Source organism: Heloderma suspectum, chromosome 4 (assembly GCF_057233095.1).
Source record: "Heloderma suspectum isolate Gila_16-S chromosome 4, 16-S_ref, whole genome shotgun sequence".
Classification (NCBI taxonomy): domain Eukaryota; kingdom Metazoa; phylum Chordata; class Lepidosauria; order Squamata; family Helodermatidae; genus Heloderma; species Heloderma suspectum.
Genome location: NC_139461.1, coordinates 82844855 through 82860329, shown reverse-complemented (window position 1 = coordinate 82860329; position 15475 = coordinate 82844855). Strand labels below are relative to the sequence as shown.

General features: G+C 41.2%; 1 protein-coding gene across 8 annotated transcripts in view; it reads left to right on the top strand.

Moving 5' to 3' along the window:
- Positions 1 to 15475, top strand: part of EPB41L3 (erythrocyte membrane protein band 4.1 like 3) — a 157755-nt gene that overhangs the window by 32717 nt on the left and 109563 nt on the right. Inside the window, exons 1-2 of one of the 8 annotated variants that reach the window (XM_084849811.1) lie at positions 1559 to 1658; positions 3384 to 3468. The exons of the other annotated variants lie outside the window; for them this stretch is intronic. The gene's annotated coding sequence lies outside the window, so the exon portion shown is untranslated. Of the gene's footprint in view, positions 1 to 1558; positions 1659 to 3383; positions 3469 to 15475 lie in introns of those variants that run through there. 8 annotated transcript variants of the gene reach the window in all.

Sequence of the window (15475 nt, the reverse complement as noted above, 5' to 3'; positions counted from 1 at the left end):
TCCACAGCGTGCGGAGTAACACTCCTAATCCGATCAAGTTTATCTGCAAAGTGCCTTGCCAAGGCTTCACAGGAGGCCTTAGAATGCTCCAGTGGTTCCGGAGCCACAGGACCGACCAGGCTCTGGACCACTTGGAACAGCCTCCTGGGACAGCACTCTGCAGATGCGATAGAGGCAGCATAATATTCCTTTTTTGCTGCTTTCACCGCCATGTGATAGGCTGAAGATACAGCTCTAGCCCGTGTCTGATCGTCTTTGGAGCGAGACTTCCGCCACCGGCACCCCAACCGTCTCACCTCCTGTTTCAGAGCTCGTAACCGTGGATTGAACCATGGTGCAGTCCGAGCCCTGTTCAGGGGGAGAGGGCGTTTCGGAGCCACCCGATCTAATGCCCCAGTGATTGCGGCATTCCAGCCACCCACCAGGGTCTCGACCGAGTGGCCGTTGGCGTGCTCCAGGGAATCCCCAAGCGTGTTCAGGAATCCATTCGGAACCATAAGATGCCTGGTGTTGGTGGTGGCGGCGGCAGCAGGCCTCTTCCCCGGTGGTGGTGGCTTCTCCCTAGCTCTCTATACCCTTTCTATACCCTTTTTCTATACCTTTTTTCTGCTAGGTGTGGAGTATGACGATTGCTTGATGGATAGCACTGTGCTAATAGGCCTTTTCATATCTCATTTTTCAACTCTACAATTCTACTCAGAGTTAAAATAATTGAAAGTAACTGTATCCACTGTATAGTGTGTATAAACTGTATAGTGGGCCACTGTATGCTAAGGCTAGAGTCTGTTTCTTGGTCAAAGTTTTTTCTAAGTTGGGTCACTGAAATATCACCTGGATTCCCCATAAAACTGAATGAGGCAGGGCGGTTTCATGATAAAAACCTCATCTGAAAGCACTCATAGTGTGTGTAAAAGTCTCTGTTCTAAAGTAGGTATTTTGGAGAAATGCTGTATTACAATTATTTATTTAATATATTTATATGCTGCCATTAAGGTGGCTTCTAAAACTTTTTATAAACAACATAATAAAACAATTGATCATAAACATCGCCTCCCTAATTTTTCTCCTTTGGTGTTTCTGTTCAACTACCAGTTAAGATCTCTGTCCTGGCAATTATTAAAGAGGCAATGTTTATTGATCAACTGAAACCCAATATCATTGTGAAGGATGCAGTGAAACGAGCCATGATGTTTATTAATGTGGCTTCCATTGATTGTTAAATACAAGTACTGAAGTTCTCCTCTGCGGCTTTTTTCTAGGTTGTTCCTGATTAGTTTGTGCTCAGCCCATAAGTGGTATTACAGCATACTCCCATTTGTGACAGAAGCTGAAATGTTCCACATTTTAAAATCTGTTTATTTTTTAAAAAATCTTTTAGAATTTATAAATTAGATGTGTGATCGCTCGTTGTTTGAATCTTTTTTGGACCAAGAGCTCGATTCCATTTTGGAGAAGATCTGGGGGGACACGTTCTAGTGGTGGATGGGGCCACAGACAAAAGTGTGTAGGGCTGAAATATCCAGCCCCTATTCTATTATTACCCTTTTATTGTAGGAAGTATTTCTACTCAGAAGTAAGCAGGATGGAATCCTTCAGCAGCACTTGCAGATAGCATCCCACACACCAAGCTTCTGTATGTCTACTCACAAGTAAACAGGGTAAGCCTCTACATGACTAATCATAAATAAGCAGGAGACGCCTTCCAGCACAAGGGTCAGAAGGAAGCATGACTGAACCACTCAGCAGTTTCCTCCCCTGGCCCTTCCCTTTCTACCCTGCAGAGAAAAGCCCCTGTCTCTGATCAGCAGCTGATCAGAGAGAAGAGCTTTCCTCTGCTAAGCACTAAGAAATGGAGACTTTTTCATTGACAAGCAGGGAAAAATATCTCCTATTAGCTGCTGATTGGAAATAAGAGCTTTCCCCTCTGTGGCAGAGAGGGCAAGGCCAGGAGAAGAAGCTGCTGGGCTACATGGGGAATCCCTGCAGGCATTACCAGCCTTGTAGGCCAGAGGTTTCCTATCCCTGCTTTAAGTGGAACGGGGGGGGGGGGGGAGAAGTGTTTTCTGTGCAAGTTAGATTTGTGCTCTGTACCATAAGCATCATAAACATACTCAGCACAACGAATAATCAAGAAATGTTAGTTTGCTTTCCTGTCAGTATCAAGAAGTAGAAATGTTAAAAACAAAACTATGGCTCTACTTGCTTTAGAATAATCCAAGGAAGAAACACTAAATTTTGAAATGTGCTGGTTAATGGTGAGTGTACTTCATACCACCAGTGCAAGTTTTTCTGTTTTACCTTTGTTGTCCATGCACACTCCACTATGTAGAACAGACAAATTAATAATAATTCCACTTCCTATAGCTCAATATGACATAGAAGACAGCATGAATCTAAAAAAGGGGACTACCTGAACTTATCTTGCTATTAATGTAGTGAGATTAAAGGCTAGTTGATATGACAGTTCTGACAGGATGAAGCACCCTGAATTCCTGCTTTGGGGCATTGTGACTGGTGGTGTGCACACACAAGACTACTATATGAAAGAAGCTATTCGTGAAGCGCATCATCACCGCATCACACTGCTCTCTATTCATACTGTATGTTTAAAGGAGAACTTCAAAATTGTAGAGAGCAATAGAGCAATATACTCTCCTTTGGGGGATTTATTTTTTAAGAGGGTTTTGAATAATGTAAAATATACATATAGATATGTATATATAAAACTTGGTTCTATACTGTGTTTTCAGTTAATGGCACTCTTATTTGCATGCAGCTGATTCAAGGAGCCTATTAGCTCCTGCGTTAAATAACAGCTCTGTCAATGTGGAATTGTTGCCCATCCTAGTTTTCAGGTTCTACTTTATTTTTATTTTCTCTTTAATTATCTCTTGTATGGAACTAATTGTGCTTTTCCCTCAACCTCTTATTGTTCTTAGAAACATCACTGTCACTGCACAGCAGAAATTGTACCACTCTGCTTTTTGTTATTTTTCTCTCATCAGGTCTTCCTTTTTAATATAGGCAACTTTTTAAAATTAGGGTTGGTAATACACCACTGTGATAGGATAGCATTGCATTGAAATAAGTGAAACTTGCCAGATTTTGCCGAATTTGACATAATGTTTTGACTTGTTTGCAAAAGTCTGTGTAAATATTTGCTTTTCCTGCAGAACTGAAACTAATCCTTTCAGATTTTACCCCTGCTCTGTTTGCTTGTTCTACTACATATTCTTTGTCAAAGCAATAATATGTGTACAGCATGCCACAGATACGCAAAGTTCATTCATGACAGTGAGGACCTCATAGGAACTGGAACCATTATGAATGATTTAAATGTTTGATTATAGATTATTAAAAATGTCTCCATACATTCTTTGTAGGAAGCCAACTGCAAAACTGAACGGCACTGTTTATAACTACAGAATGAGATATGTTTTCTCACTAATGTTCTCCGTGAAGATCAAGGTATAAGATATTTTTTTTTGTAGAATTGGCCAAGTTCAGTAAAGAAGGGACTTGCTCAAGGAACTCTTTTTGTCTGTGAATTTTATAAGTGGAACAGCTGACATTAAAACCTTGTTTATATATTTGTCTGCATTAGGGTGTGCACAGATGTTACATTTCACAAAGCCTTACACCTTAATTTTAAACCTGTGCAGCAGATGTACCATCCTAAACAGTTCCTACTATTCAGTGTGAATATCGGCCTTTTTGCAAAAAATGGGGCATGGTATGCCAGTGGATATCTCTTTCCCAGCCTGCAGCATGGCATTCATTAGAAAAATAGTGAAGTATTCTCAGCCATAGGTTGGGCTACATCAGGCATGTCCTTGGATGCAGGCCCCTTCCACATTGTACGCTGAGAATGTATTATGCTGAAGCTATGTGCAGAGGGAGCTACAGCTGATCGCCCACCCCATTCACTCACATGTGTCTTTCTGCCATTTGGTAAAGCTTTTGCTTATGGAGCTGTTGGTAAACCTGGTCTTGATGCAGCAAGTTGAGAGTGGAGAAATTGGGCCTCTTGAAAATTGGCAAAATAAAATCTGATTAATTTCCATACAACAGGCTGCATTTTTACATTAAAACCACTGCAAATCTGAACATTGTGCAATGCTGGTTACTGTTTATGAAGAGATTTTTAAAAATGCATCCTAAGTAGTTATTAATTTTTTTAAAAAAATGGGGTTGTATCTAATGTTAGTTTAACCTAAGTCCCATTCATTTCAATGGGTCTATTCTAACATTGAGTAGGACTAACACTGGATACAGTCCTTGGATTTATACCCCTTAAAAGACCATAACCTTCATGTGGGTAGATATCAAGAATCTCTCTCTCTCTCTCTCTCTCTCCCTCTCTCTCTCTCTCAATGCACAAACCATACAGTCTTAACAGTGACCATTGTCCATTACTTTTCCTTGACACTTTGTGCCTCAACGTTGTTTAAATAGTAGATGGTTTTCAGAAAGAGAGCAGTCGTAATCTGACTTTGAACTGTTCAGCATGTCCAACATAAAAGCTAGGGTATTTGGAGTACTTGGTTTATCTCTGATGTGCTATCCAAAATAGAAAGCACACATGCATTCTGACTTTAAAATATTTTAAGAGAGACAAAAAGAGCAAGGACCCAGAATGTTCCATTTTTCCCCTTCTGTCAGTAGGCTAAACAATCGCTTCAGGGCAATGGTTTCCTGAGATTACAGTAGGGCTTGCCAGTTTTGCTATGAATGGAGATCATAAAAGTATTTGTTTTAACAGTGCTGCTTTACAGAGTGGGACAAGCATCTCTGATTTCCTTTCTGAAAATGGTTAAATTCTGATTCAGAATGAATTGGATATATTTGTACATGGAATTCAGTTCCCTCTTAACTTCTATTACTGATGTATTTTAACAATTGGTTGTTTTTTATTGTTTTTAACTAAGGTTAACCAACTTTAACTTTTTTGGGAGAGCAATGAAGGCATATGGAAAGACAGGGAAGAACAAACCCTAGGAAGTTTCTTCATTTCCTCCATCACCACTTCCTTGTCTCAACGTGGCAGGAAAGCTACAGACTTGCCCAGCAGATTTGATTGTTATTTGTTTGCTCCTGAGAAATAAATATTAATATATAAAATGCATCCCTCTTTTAATGTTTTTGTTTGAGGAGCAGTCTTATAGCTAAACTTATATGACAGATGATGACTGCAGTGAACAGAAAACTCCTGCAGTGAATTCTTATAAAATTATCAGTTTTTATATCTTCAGAAAAAATAAGGAAGCACCAGATGAGCAGAACTATTTCTGTTGAACATGTAGCATTGTTATTCTCATCAGTTGGAATTTTATGCAGATGTTTTATTGCTTCCACACATAGAGTTTTTCTAGATGAGGCTTTTCAACCTGCTTCTACTTCTGGATTCTTTGCAGGATTAAGATCCTATCTCTACACGAAGGATTTTTTTTCTTCTTCCCCATTCTTTCTGCCACATAACCTCTAGGTGGTGCTGTGGTATAGTGGAACAAAGCAGAATAATGCAACTACACTGGAGGAGAACTGTGCTTTGTTTTGCAATTCCAAAAAAGACCCCCCCCATCCTGTGGAAAACACAGGATGGAAAATGGAGGATGATGATGTCATCTAAAGCACTCAAAAACAACTGGGAGTGAAGAGTGGCAAGTGCACAATAAAAGCCTCATCTAGAATAGCCCATAGAATCGTACTGTATACCTTAAAAAACAGAAACTAAATAAAACAACAAACATATTCAAAAAAAGATATGAAGGTAGAATCCATTGGAGGGGGTCAGGGCTGTCCAGGCAGCATGATGCATATGACTACCTGCCAGTTCAGCAAACCTTTCCGGAGTGTGTTTGGTGCAATGAGATCCCCGCTTTCTCAAGGCCAGGGTGGCTTATTTGAAGGTGCTGAGAGAGGTAAGGAGAGGAGAACTTCAGAAGTATTGTAGCTATGGCCCAACTGATGTACGTGTGTGTGCATGTGTGTGTGTGTATTTCTCAGGCATGAAGATAGGGTTACCAGGACTCAACCTGGTAGAACAACTCTATCTGTTTAAAAACCTGGTCCTCTGTTGCTGTAGAGGTGTACACTGCACTTCCACTGTCTGCGTACAAATCAACTTCAGAATGTTAGTCAGTAGTATGACTGTACTATATTACTCTATTGGCCTGGCCCTTCTTTCTGTGGTAATTGTGTGGATTAATTTGTATCTTTTTAACATTTGAGATTTTTAGCACTAGCATGTCAGTAGCTATATATGTGTTCCTGTTTAAATCTTTGTTGGTTATGCAATGATTCATCTGACTTCAGTCCTTTTTCATATGGCTGTTGTTAATTTGTATACTCTTGTTACTAACCCCTCAGCTTTCTGTCATCTTTCCCCCATGAATCAGTTTAAAAACTTACCTGAAAGTTGTTGTTTTTAAAGTTTTAAGTGGTTGCAATCAAGTTCTATTACAGTTGAAACGAAGCTTGTCTTTTTTTGTGCAGGAACCCCTTGTCTTAAAATGTTCTCCTGTGTCTAACTAAAATAAACCAAATCCTTCCTGCTGAGACCAACAACTCATCTATGCATTGAAATTTTTATACTCTGCCTGTCTAGGTAGTCCTGCAAATGGAGCAAGTATTTCTGAAAATGCTGCCTATCATGTCAGAATGCAAGTGAAGCAAAATATACATATAGCCAAATAAATGTCAGGGAATGTGAAAGCCTTAGAATATGACATGACATAAGTTGGGAGTAATTGAAGTCATAACAAACCATGAAATTGTGAAAAAGTTGCTTAGAATCTACTCCTGGAATAGCAAAGAGGGAATATTTTAAAACAAATGATCCATTTGGGTTTTGGTCTAGCAGTGCAGCAGCTGGAAAGTGTAATTATAGGCTGGGAAACCCTACTGGGATTAAGGGAAGTGTTAGGAGAAAGGGTGAATATTAATGACAGCTGTTTGCCCCAAGAAGCAGAGTGCGTGTGAGGGCGGGGAGTAAAGTGTAATGTCCAACATACGTTCTTGAAGCACTCTAAAACCCCAGTCCATTTCTAAAATCATGGAGTCAATTTATATGGGCTGATTTTTAGAGCATAGACTTGTTTACAGTATACCCCAAAAAGTTTGTTTGTTTACAACTAGGACAACATTTTGGTTAATATTTAAGATTAACTGCACACTGGCATCTGGACATGTCCCCCATATAAATATACCTTGCCAGGTATAGTCCATGAATAATGTCATTGCAGGGAACAGACTAATTGACAATTATACTGCAACGTAAATACTCTGGGGCATTTTCATTGAATTTGAGTAAAGGTTTTGCAGCACTTGGCTATGATCCAAAGAAGCGCATGGGCAGACTGGCATGCATAGCAAGTCTTCTTGATTTCCTGGACAGCTGCCCATTTTGGTGCCACATTGCAATCTGCTCTTTAAACTAGGGGTGGGCAACACATGGCCCATGAGCTCCATGAGACTACCCATTCTTTTTGCAGCCCCCCACCCCTAAATTTCCCCCAGTGTACCATCAAATTACCACTCAGTTTTGCTGGTGTGCAGCCCATGGAGAGGGAAAAACACATTTTCCCTTTTTAAACAAAGCATACACCTTGTTTTAATGCAAAATTGCGCTCCTCTGGGACTTGTAGGCCCCTTCCAACCCTACTATTCTATAATTCTATGATTTCTGCAGCATCATTTTGCATTAAAAGGAGATGTACACTCGGTGTGTACCTTGTTTTAAAGCAAAAATGTGGCTTTTTCTCTCATTGCTGAATTGCTGCTGAAATTCAGTAACAGCGATTGTGGTGGTTGGGCATGTATGTGGCCTCTAGTAGGTTCCAGGGGATGGAAATTGGCCCCTGATGCTCCAAAGTTGCCCATCCCCGCTTTAAACCATCCTTCTTCAACCTGGTTTGAATAATGGGAATTGCAGTCCAAAACATCTGGAGGGCACCTGGCTGAGGGAGGCTGCTTTAAACTCGGGATTTCTGGCTTTTAGGGGAATAAAAGCTCCACTGTGTTTGCTCATGCTGATGTATGCGCACAAAGGGGATTAGCATTTACAGTCAGAGGTCCCAATCCAGAAAAAGATAATCACTGGGACCAGTGTAACTTGTATTTTGTTTCAGTGGGACCTAAGTACAACTTACTAGACTGGATTAGGGTCAACCAGAGAACTGCAAAAGGAACTAAACTTGTAGAAGGGGTTGTCCTCTTTCCTCCTCCCTCCTGCAACCTCTGCAGATCTTCTCTGGGACACTGGGGGACCCTCCTGAATGTTGTGCGATGGGGCACTGGGGTAAGTGGAAATTGTCAGGCAGAGAGACACCTTGCATGAGAGAAGTTCCTCTCTCTGCATTCCATCCCACACCATTTGAGAGAATCCCTGAACCTTCTGAAGAAACGTTTTGGGGAATGAAAGGGGTGGAGGAGGGGTTAAGGACAGGATGAGAAAATCCTCTTCTACGAGCTTCCTTCTACTTTCAGTTCTTGAGAGCAAAGCCATTGATTTTTAGTATTTTATTTTATTTAAGCAATTTATATCCCACTTCCTAACTCAAAATTGGTGTACAAAGCAGCTTATAAAAGTTAAAAACATAATGGTATCAATGAAGTCAATTACAAAATTCAAATCTAAAACAGGAAACACCCAGCAAACTCCAGCAGTAAAATACAAAATCATTTAAGATCCAAACACCCTGGGCAGAGTCCAGTAGGACACTTATGCTCCCACCAATTCCTTTCTGCCCCACCAATTTCCTTCCGCAAGTGGGATCCACCAATTATTCAGGGGAGATTTAGCCCTTCCTAGGGGAAGCCCTGAAACAAGCAATAACACTCATTTCTGGAAGGAGGCAGGTTGGTGGAGCTCCCTTGTATGAGTGCAACTCCTTCCAGAAACTAGCATCTCCGCTCATTTTGGGTTGGCCGCAAAGTGTTAAATTGCCATTACACAAGCAGTAGGAACTGCTTGCACAACAGAATGAGCAGAGTGTAAGAGAATCAGTAGGGGCATAAGCTCCCCGTTGGATTCTTCCCCCTCTGAAATAAAACTATTTTTTCTCAAAATCCCCTAAACTATTAAAAATGGGTAGGGCAAGCCTCCCTGGGCATCGAATTCTGCAATTTCACTGTTGCCACAGAGAAGGTCTTGTCCTATATCATTGCCCTCTGCATCTTCTCCAGTGGAGGAGAGACAAATGGTGAACCACTTCTGTAGATGACTTGGGTGCTTGGGGAGTTTCATACAGGGGAAAGCAGATCCTGAGATACCCAGGTCCCAGTCAATTTAGGGATTTAGAGTATACTTTGTATGCTCTCAAAATTTTATTTTCTATTTTCTTTGTTGTTGTTCAGTCGTTAAATCATGTCTGACTCTTCGTGACCCCATGGACCATGGCATGCCAGGCCTTCCTGTCCTCCACTGTCTCCCGGAGTGTGCTCAAGTTCATATTCATTGCATCGGTGATGCTAACTAGCCATCTCATCCTCAGTCGTCCCCTTCTCCTTTTACCTTCATCTTTCGCAGCATCAGGGTCTTTTCCAGGGAGTTTTCTCTTCGCATTAGGTGGCCAAAATATTTGAGCTTCAGCTTCAGTATCTGTCCTTCCAATGAGCAGTCAGGGTTGATTTCCTTTAGGACTGACTGATTTGACCTCCTTGCAGTCCAGGGGACTCGTAAGAGTCTTCTCCAGCACCATAGTTCGAAGGCATCAATTCTTCGGCGCTCAGCCTTCCTTATAGTCCAGCTCTCACAGCCATACGTTACTACTGGGAAAACCATAGCTTTGATTATACGAACCTTTGTCAGCAAGGTGATGTCTCTGCTTCTTACTATGCTGTCTAGGTTTGCCATAGCTTTCCTCCCAAGGAGCAAGTGTCTTTTAATTTCATGGCTACAGTCACCGCCTGTGGTGATCTTGGAGCCTAAGAAAATAAAATCTGTCACTGCTTCCATTTCTTCCCCTTCTATATGCCAGGAAGTGATGGGGCCAGATGCCATGATCTGAGTTTTGTTAATGTTGAGCTTCAAACCAGCTTTTGCACTCTCCACTTTTACCCTCAACAAGAGGCTCTTTAGATCCTCTTCGCTTTCTGCCATTAGGGTAGTATCGTCTGCGTATCGGAGGTTGTTGATAATTCTCCCGGCAATCTTAATTACGACCTGTGATTCATCCAGCCCGGCATTTCTCATGATGTACTCTGTATATAAGTTAAATAAGCAGGGTGACAATATACAGCCTTGTCGTACTCCTTTCCCAATTTTGAACCACTTGGTTGTTCCATGTCTGGTTCTTACTGTTGCTTCTTGACCCTCGTACAGGTTTCTCAGGAGACAGGTAAGGTGGTCTGATACTCCCATCTCTTTAAGAATTTGCCAGAGTTTGTTGTGATCCACACAATCAAAGGCTTTAGCATAGTCAATGAAGCAGAAATAGACGTTTTTCTGGAATTCTCTTGCTTTCTCCGTGATCCAGCGAATGCTGGTGATTTGATCTCTAGTTCCTCTGCCTCTTCAAAACCCCGCTTGTACTTCCGGTAGTTCTCGGTTCACATACTGCTGAAGCCTAGCTTGTAGGATTTTGAGCATAAGCTTGCTGGCATGTGAAATGAGCGCAATTATACGGTAGTTTGAACACTCTTTGGCATTGCCCTTCTTTGGAATTGGAATGTAAACTGACCTTTTCCAGTCTTGTGGCCACTGTTGAGTGTTCCAAATTTGTTGGCATATTGAATGCAGCACTTTAACAGCATCATCTTTTAGGATTTTAAATAGCTCAGCTGGAATACTGCCATCTCCGCTAGCTTTGTTGTTAGTAATGCTTCCTAAGGCCCACTTGACTTCACTCTCTAGGATGTCCGGCTCAAGTGTAATGACCACACTATCATGGCTATCAGGGACATTAAGCTCTTTCCTGTATAGTTCTTCTGTGTATTCTTTTAAACAAAGCTGTCATTAACTTACAGTGAAGATGTAGCCATTTTTTCAAACTTGTATGTGAACCAGCTTAAATTACCTACACGTGTTAATTAGCTTATCAATGCCAGGATGTGTGTTGTTATGAACAGTGCTTTATGGTCACTATAATTATTTTTACATTTGAGCTTTAATGTAATTATCACGGGCTTCATTTCTTTTCATTTCATTCCCTCCGATACACTGCTGACATTGTTTCTGTCTCTACATCCATGTGTACCTTCCAAATCAGGATAGGATTCCATGCAAATGATGAAGTGGACACTGGTTCACAAAAACCTATCCCATAAAACCCTTAAAGGCAGCCTAAGAAACTACTCTTTAAGGTGGACTAAAATCATTTTAAAGAAATAAAAATAAATAATACAGCCTTTTCCAATCTGGTGCCCTCTGGATGTCTCGGACTAGAACTCCCATCATCCCTGACCACTGGTCATGCTGGCTGCAGCTGATCAGAATTGTCCGAAATATCTGGAGGGCACTAGGTTGGGGAAAACTGCTTGAATAAATGTGTATGTGTTTAAGGTGCTACAGCTTGTTAATTTGCTGCAACAGACTAACAGGGCTACCTCTCTGGAAGTCGCTTAAAAATAGGAATCATTCTTTTATTCCAGGCAATTTACACATCTTCCTGTTATACAATAAATTAAACCTCATCACACATTATTAAGGAGGGCGCGCTGATCCTGCTGAGAGGCTTTTTGGGGAGTTTAGGTGGCTGCAGGGAGTGTGACAGGAAACCCTTCTATGAAGTTTCTTAAGTTATCTTAGGATCCAAGCCAGCATTGCTTCCAACAAAATAGAATTAGCTTGCATCATACCAGAAATGCAGTATAAAAATGCTCAATAGCAGGTGTTGTCATACCTCATTATGGACTCACTTATAAAAATTACCAAAGTTACAGACATTGGCTATATTCATGAGAGTGAGTGCATAGATTCCTCCTCTCCCTCCCCACCCCCATGACACTTCACTCTATTCAGTGGGTGTAAACAAAGCCTTTCTCCAGTCAGCACTGTAAAGTGCTGTCTTCTCCTATGATGTACTAGAGTGCAAACAAAAGCTCTCTAACCATGACCTCCTTGAGTTATAATCATGTGGCAAGTGGCAACCAAGGAAACAAACATGTGCCCAGGGCGTGGCCATTTTAAAACACCAACTTGGTGATTGTCTAGCCACACAGTGTGGCTAGAATGTTTCAGGCCTTCCTTGGCATGTGGATCCTTCAACTGCTTTTGCAGAAGCAGACGCTGATAATTTCAAACACGCTTGTATGTTTAGCCACTTGGCATAAGAAGACTTCCTTGAAGAAATGTAGGCTTCGTTAGGGATTGGAAAAGACCTTCCTTTTGAACATGCATGCATTAGTGAAGACCTTTTTAAAAAGGTGAAGACCTTTTTATTTTCCCAGGCATTTTAGCATTTTAGCTTTCTAAATTTTTATCTTTGCTGTTTTAAATCTGTATTTTAAACTCTTGCACTGCTGCTAGGTTTTATTGTGGTTGTATTGTTATATTGTGGTTTAATGTTCTATATATTTTAAATTGTTTTATTGTGTGTTGTTTGGTTTTAATTTTTGTGAACCTCCCAGAGAGCTTCGGCTATTGGGCGGTATAGAAATGAAATGAATAAATAAAATAAATAAATTAGTGTTCTGGTGGGGCAGAATGCCCACTTGTCCCTCAAGTCCAACAGAACGTATGTGGCTTTGTATCTTTGGGTATCTGTTCTTGTTCTCATAATTGTATTTTGGAGCACACCACAGGGAGGCTCACCCTGTCAAAATCTAAGAACTCTTGACTCTGAACAATGTCTCAGACTAAATCTCAATTGTTTGAGTGAGCAACTGCTGTGTTTAAGTCCAGTGCAACTTCCCTCCCCTTCTCAGCAAAGGACAAAAGGTGCTTACACTTCTGTGTTTTAAAGTGCTAATGTCCTTCTTCAGTAAATTTTCTGGCATGAGGAAGAAAGAGCTTCATGAGGTACTTAAAATTCAGGACAAGAATTTACCACAGGAGTTTTCTGAAGCTGGAATGAACAAAAAGCAAATAAAATGTGGCAAAAAGGTAATAAATGACAATTCCTTTCATATAAGGAATGCACTGTATGTTGTTCTTTAAGTCCATAGTTTCAATAACTTTGCTTGAAAGGATTAGCTGCAATTGATAAGCATGTTTTCTTAGGTTTTAGTTTGCGCTGCTATGCAAAATAGTAAGGGAAGTTCTTAATTGTGGCATCCAGGATAGTGTGTGTTTTGATTTTACTCAAATTACTGCCCTCTGCCCACCCTCCATCCACTGTAGTACACAATTCTTGGAAAACCTGTTTTAGTTATTTCCAGAGGAGTAGCCTGTTCACTCCTGAAACATTCTGGTGCTGTAGATAAGAGCTCATAATAGTGCAAATCTATAATAATAACTAGGCCAGCCTGCGTGAACTTCATCCTTTGTGCCTTGCCTTTTGTCTAGCAAGTGATGTTTCAGCTAACTGTAACAGTTTTATATGACTTTGTGTTGAGCCATTTTCTGGATTGCAGTCCAGATGAGGCACCCACGGTAATTACTGGAGAGCAACTGTAAGCTGATCTGTAGAGAAGATTAGGAAGTATGGAAAAGAAATGTGGTCTCTTTAGCAGATGTTAATGGGGGCAGGTAGGGTAATATTTTAAATTGCGCACACAAACAGGCGGTAAAGTATTTAGAAATTGACCAACGTCTGTGGATTTCAAACTTTGCTTGTTCTCAGTGGTAATCTTATTACTGTTATAACCCGTTAATTTTTAGGTAGTTAACTGAAACAATATATGTCCACTAAAATACTTTCTGTCACCCTCCACCTAAGTAAAGGTGCTGAATTTGTATAACAGAAGTGCTGCTGTTATTTATGTTGTTTGTACATAGCCTTTGCTGACCCAGAATTCTTTAGCTTGAATCTCCACACTCTGTTGGCTGTAGCCTTACCCAAACTATGTTGTGGCATCATACAAGCAGCATAAGTAAGCTTGTGCTCAAAGGTAGAAAAACAAAGAGTTGCTATATTGTGCTTTTCATTAACATACACTAGGTGAAATGAAAGAGTGAACTGCTAGAATGGGAACAATATGATGTGATATGCTCCAATCGCTAGTGGCCCTACTTTCATTATTGGGGGGTGGGGTGTTACATACACGTATTTGCAAAGACATACACAAAACAGAAGAAACAGTTAACTTCTCTAGAAATCTTCCATTCCCGTGTTGGGAAGATCCTTTGAGCCATGGCTAAATTATTAATGTTTATGTATGCATGTTACCAGAAGTGACAAGTAGAAGCAGTCCCTATTAATGTACTTGCCTCCAGTAGAGGCCACTAGATTGCACAGACACAACCATAATTTGCTCTTCTAATGGACATGAGCATACTCTTAACATATTAATAAATGATAGTGCTGCCAGCCTTGCATCTAACATCTCATGTCTCAAGAGCTTTTGAACTCAGACCAAAAAAAATGGAAATAGTTTTCATTTTTGCAAAAATTGGCAGTCTTTTACATTTGTAGTGCTATCAAAAGAACTGAAATTTCAGACTTGTGCCACAATTTATCAAATCTATTACAGATGTTAAAATGTACGTTGCTTCTGTTGTGCAGATATATGTTTTAGGACTATTAAACATATTTTGAATCCTAATCCCTTAGAATGTTTCAATAAGCAAATAGAAAATGGCGCTTCCATTTGTATGTTCTTCTACTGGCAAAAGTGATGCTTATGTATTGTGCCTGTTTAAATCAAAGACAAATAACTAGGGTTTTCCCACGTCCCTTTATTTCTCTGCATTTGCAGGCACAATGGGTTGGATCGAGCATTTCCTTCCACCAGTGGTAGTATCCCCTGAGCTTCAGAATGCTGCGACTGGCAGAAAGATTGGGAAGATTATATATTTGGGGGGAGGGGGGCATTTCCCATTCCCTCCAAAGCTCACAACACTACTTCCTGTGCTGTTCCAGAGGGTTCCCCAACCCTTCAGAACAGATTTTTAGGGAGGGTACAGGGTGCCGCAGGTTGAAGAAGTAATTGTCAAAAATCACCACCTTCCCCATTCCGCCAGTGGAAATGCTCTGATGGATCAGAAGCCTTCCATGGACAGAAGGCTGTCCATCGCTGCTTGTAAGAGGAGGAAGCTCTACAGTGTTGCAAGGCAAGTTGAGATCCAGTGTTCCTGCTGCTGCTGCCTTGCTGGGGTTCAGCCTCCACCTGTGGAACGTCTACTCTGCCTCCTTGCAGACCCAGGTCCAGTCAAGCGCCACCCCACTCCCAGCTGCAACTTCTGTGGGAGCAGGGGTATAAAACCCAGGCCCCAGCAGGGGTGGGGCCATCACTGCCAAAGGGGGTGACACCGAAGGGAGTCCCTTTGGGGGAGCCACTTCAGGGGAACATGAGGGCGAGGGCCTATCCCCCTGCCTGAAAGGAGGGAGGGGGACTGCTTGCCTCAGTGTGGCCTGCAGGACTGCCTGCACTA